The sequence below is a fragment of the Nomascus leucogenys genome, chromosome 14 (assembly GCF_006542625.1).
Source record: "Nomascus leucogenys isolate Asia chromosome 14, Asia_NLE_v1, whole genome shotgun sequence".
Classification (NCBI taxonomy): Eukaryota; Metazoa; Chordata; class Mammalia; order Primates; family Hylobatidae; genus Nomascus; species Nomascus leucogenys.
In genome coordinates this window covers 14,302,171-14,307,833 of record NC_044394.1, presented here as the reverse complement: position 1 = coordinate 14,307,833, position 5,663 = coordinate 14,302,171, and positions in this window count along the sequence as shown.

Genomic DNA, 5,663 nt, shown 5'->3' with positions numbered 1-5,663 from the left:
TTTCATTTTTAGAGAAAATATATACTTGGAAACATTAAATCCTTAAAATTATTTTTGTTTTAGCAGAAAACTAATAATGCTAAGTAATGTAAAAGATGGACACACATTTTAAGAAGCAGTCTTAGAACAATTTGTATTTCATAGTATATTGCAAATTTAAAAATATCTCACATTTATTATTGTATTAAGTATATGCAATAAATATGACTGGCTTTTCTTAGAGCAGGGGAATATGTATAATTAGGAGAAAAGTGAGATTTTTAAAATTTGGATTGTTCATTGTAGAAGACAGTGTGGCGATTCCTCAAAGTCCTAGAACCAGAAATACCATTCGACCCAGAAATCCCATTACTGAATACATACCCAAAGGAATATAAATCATTCAACTATAAAGACACATGCACACGTATGTTTATTGCAGCACTATTTATAATAGCAAAGACATGGAACCAACCCAAATACCCACAAATGATAGACTGGTTTAAGAAAATGTGGTGCATATACAATATGGAATGTTAAGCAGCCATAAAAAGGAATGAGATCATGTCCTTTTCAGGGACAAGGATGGAGCTGGGAGCCATTATCCTCAGCAAACTAGTGCAGGAACAGAAAACCAAATACTTTATGTTCTCACTTATAAGTGGTAGCTAAACAATGAAAAAGTATGAACACGGGAGAGGAACAACACAGAGTAGGGCCTGTTGGAGAGGTAGGGGGAGGGAGAGCATCAGGATAAATAGCTAATGCATGCTGGGCTTAATACCTAGGTTGATAGGTGCAGCAAACCACCATGGCACATGTTTACCTATGTAACAAACCTACACATCCTGCACATGTATCCTGGAACTTAAAATAAAATAAAATAGAAAAAGTATTGGTTGTTATTTGGAAAAGTTATGTCCCTGATTATTCAGTTTATTGGAGTTGACAGACCCATGATCAAGTTTAGACTCTGCTACTTGGGTAGATCACTCACTTAAGCTTCCCTTGATTTTCAGATTCTTTATTTATAAAATTGTATTAATAATTTCTAAAGGCCCACAAAGTTGTTATGAAAAGTAATGAGTTTCTTAAGCAACGGCAAGAAAGCATATTCCTTATTTTTTTATATTCGTTGATCCCTGAATTACTCCATCAAACAGTCTGTAATTCATATATTTCTAAAGAATTGATAAACCAAAATATTATAAATTAATAGTTGAATGCTGATGAGATAATTATATTTTTACCATCATTGGTTGCTGCAAAGCTTTATAACACATACTGCCTATCTTTTAGGCAGTATAGACTACTCAAAATTTTTCTTTTGAAAACCAAGGTTTAGACATGATACTCTTATTAAACAACTTGGTAACTAGAGTGATGTGGCTGAAGCAATCTTTAGAGAACGTGCAATCCGGAGATGAGAAATACATGGGTTTCATACCCTTATATTCTCATGCAGGGCCCATAGCAGTGTTAATTGATTGCTGCACTTTTTCTTTATTCTGAGCACCTTTGCAATAGAAGGTACATTGTATACACTACATTTGATCTGATTCAGTGTACTTATTTTATGATTGAGGGTTAGGTGATTGGGTTGATACAGGATCAAAAATAAACCCAAGTCTTAAGAATATAACTTCCGGCCGGGCGCGGTGGCTCACGCTTATAATCCCAGCACTTTGGGAGGCCGAGGCGGGCAGATCAAAAAGTCAAGAGGTCGAGACCACGGTGAAACCCCGTCTCTACTAAAAATACAAAAAATTAGCCAGGCTTGGTGGCGGGCGCCTGTAGTCCCAGCTACTGGGAGAGGCTGAGGCAGGAGAATGGCGTGAACCCGGGAGGCGGAGCTTGCAGTGAGCCGAGATCGCGCCACTGCACTCCAGCCTGGGTGACAGAGCGAGACTCCATCTCAAAAAAAAAAAAAAGAATATCACTTCCATCTATGTATTTTAAAATAAATCCCAACATTCAGCTAGTACATAAACTTGTGTTTAAATTTGGTTTTGCCCTATTTTGTCTATAGTTTCAGAATACTCCTTTAAGAAATGATCACTTAAATGATCTTAAGTGAATTAGTAGTGACAGTGGGTAAATTCACATGGTAGAAACAGATCCAGATAAAATCTTTCTCACTGAAATTAAGTGGCAGAGAGGTGTAAGGTGTTAACACCTAGCATTTAAATAACAACTGAATGCAAACTGAGAAAACACAACCAGAAACCATGAACATATCTTGAGGTGATCTAGAGAGAGGAAAGCAAGACAAACCATCAAATAGAACCTGTTAGTTTTACACAGTTAGTAAGAAAAAATACGCAGCGGCTGATTGTTATGTTCAATATAAAAATGTGGACTAGTATCATCTATTTAAGTGGTTTGCATCATTTGTCCCCAACTTACAATTCTATATCAGAAAGTAGGCATCATTCTTTACCTATGGTAGATGCTAACTAACTTGAAGGCGTATCAACTAGTAGGAAGTAAAAAATTCTCAGATAACTAATTCTGTAAACTTAGCCTTTCCTTGAGGCAGTTCTGCTAGAATATTATGAACTGTCTCTTCATTCTAAACAATAAAAGTGAGTTTACATTTAGAGCCAATTAGATTTTTAGAAAAAGCATTGTAGATCTAAATGATGCATCCAATTTCTAATAGAAACACCACCTAAGGTATCATTGTCAGGCAAAGAAATGATATGAAACTTCTTAGGGATGAAACGAACCAATATGTGCAGCAAAATATTCAAGTGCAGTTCTTAAAGTGAATGATAATCCATAAAACTTGGCAATAGGGTAATCAATCACTACAGTTGTATTAAACTTAATTTATTGGATAACTCGTATTTTGTTTTATAGAAACAGATGAGCTGTTCATTAGTGTAAAGAAAGTCAGAGCATTTTCTCAGGGGAGTTTTTAAGAGGCATGTTTTAGAAGATTTGAAGTAAGACTTTAGAGTCAGTTATGGCTAAGAATCCAATAAAAAGATGCAGGCTTTTATGTTCTCATTTTCATTTTGTCTCCTCTTGGTAAGTATAGAGAGGAATCAAGCTATTGCTCTTTGTTACATTCAAATTTGGGATCCATTACCAAAAATGGCATGGGAGCCCCTTATAGCCTTATGTAATATACCCACAGATAATAACAACATCTCAATGAATACAAAGCCCTTTGTATTTACAAATAGTTATAAACAGGAAATGATTCATTCCAAAGAAAAATTGTTTCCGTTGAAAGTCCCCGTAGTTGTTGTTGCCCATTTATATTCACTAGGGTTCTAGTTCTCAGCCACTGGGGAAGGATAAGCAGGGAGCATGGTGTCTTCAATAATAATTCTAGGAGACCATGGCAAGCACCAGATACAAACAGGTCAAAGGTCTCATCTACAATCCGGGAGGTTGTTCATCAAGGAAACCTGTTCAAACAGTGACTACTTCCTCTGAATCTGGCCAAGCTGTCTATCTTGAAGCTCAACCATGGTGACCCAAGTAAGAGAAAAATCATTCCTAACAGATAACTGCCACTGAGTGTGTGGGCAGAGAGTGAGAGGAGCAAAGGCACAAACTGAAGGAAGCAGATAAGACTCGCAATGCAGAAGTCGATTAAGCCTCATTAAGTCTCAGCTTACCAGACACGTAGGTGGCTGCTTTACATTTAAGTTGCTTGGGGAATAAAGTAAATAAAATTTACAAAGTTCAGAGCCAAAAGTTTCTAGTCTAACTTCTGACACTTCTGATTTATTTGTGAATTCAGCAAACACCCTCTTTTCTGTCTCCAGCAACACTGACTTTGGGGATTCAGATGGCTCTGTGTCAATAAAAATGAAACATTTTAAAATGGCTTTTAACTTGTGTTTTAAAAAACTATCTTTGTCAGCTCTGTGACCTGGCACTAAAATTGCATCCGTAGAGTGAGTCCCGGCTCCAGCCCCCTTCCTATAACCTCACTGTAGAAATAAATTCAAATCAAGCCTGAACACACTGCTTCACCTCCATCCTCTTTTCAACCCTAATTAAGTTGTATTTATGCTATGAAGTAGTTCATAGGACAAGTTATTAACATGGATCTCAGAGGGCTAGAGAGAATATTGTCATTATCAAATTGTAAGTCTTAGTAGTAGAAGGACTTTTTTATTTTTCTTAAATAAAAAGCTTGAAAGAAAGTTAAACTCAAAAAGTCTGGCAAAGCAGCAGATCCTTCAGAGCAGCTTGTGAACATTAAGGTTTCCATAGCAACATTTCTTGTCCAAAGTGTTCCTTATTTCTTCCTAATTTATCTACCATAAGATATTACTATGTATTCTGACCTGTGGACCCAAGGTTATACTTACTACATGCACAATGAAATTACAATTTGAAATGCTCTGATTTATTAGTATTCTTTTTATGGCCTATTTTAGAGTATTGCTATTTGCCTATTTTATATATCCAACAGTATGGTGTGGATCTTATTATATAAGATCTGCATATTAAGTAGTTTTTGGTAAACATACTTTTGATAGACAAGAGGAGATAGTAAAATAAAATGAGTTCTAAATATACTTTCCCATTTCATTGACTATTTTAAACTACTCAACTTTAGCTTGGAGCATTTGGTTGAAAAATAATCATTTTCTTGCCTTAGATGGATGCCTTTCATTTTGCAGAGATTTTTGTAGTGAGAACCAGAAAATTTCGCTTTATTAGAAACTTATAAAAACATTGTTTACCCAGCTCTGATGTGCTACCTTTCATTGATGACTCTTGGCACTATACATATAATCTCAATCCATCAGCAAACACCTATTGAACACCTGTAAGCAAAGTACCTCCTAGGTGCTACTGAGGACACAAAAAATTTTAAGAAAAAGGAATTGACCTCAGTTAATGAAACATCTAGTTGGAGAGATGAGATATCCACAGATAAATAAGACTTAATCACGAGAGAGAAGTAAAAATAATAACTTCAAATAATAATAGTGAACATTTATTGTTTATCTATTTTTTTTTTTCTTGAGACAGAGATTTGCTCTTGTTGCCCAGGCTGGAGGGCAATGGCACCATCTCAGCTCACTGCAACCTCCACCTCCTGGGTTCAAGCGATTATCCTGCCTCAGCCTCCTGAGCAGCTGGGATTACAGGCACCCACCACCACACCTGGGTAATTTTCTGTATGTTTCACCATTTTGGCCAGGCTAGTCTCAAACTCCTGACCTCCAGGTGATCCACCCATCCTTGGCTTCCCAAAGTGCTGGGATTATAGACAAGAGCCACCGCACCCAGCCTATTGTTTACCTTATGTCACATATTGTTCTAAGAACATTGTGTTGGTATGGACAGGAGGCAGGGAAATACTGGGTAAAACAGGGAGGTTCCCTGACAAAGGCCCTACCCTCAAGCCTGGAAACCATGGCCCTAAATTAGAACAGTTAGCCTTGTTTTCCCACCCAAATGTTGCCTTTTTGGCCGCCTTGCCCCGTTATTGTGTGCCCATATAAACCCCAGACCTCAACTGGCAAATAGACAAGCAGCTGAACGTCAAGAGAAGACGCAACTGAGTGTTGGAGACTGCAGATAGATGTGGCTTAACTTCGGTTGGCATGATTTCAGAGAGGAGTCCAGCCACAGAAGGCTGGGCTTTAGGGAAAGATAATCTTCTTCCCACACCATCCTCTTTCCAGCTCCCTTTCCACTGACAGCCA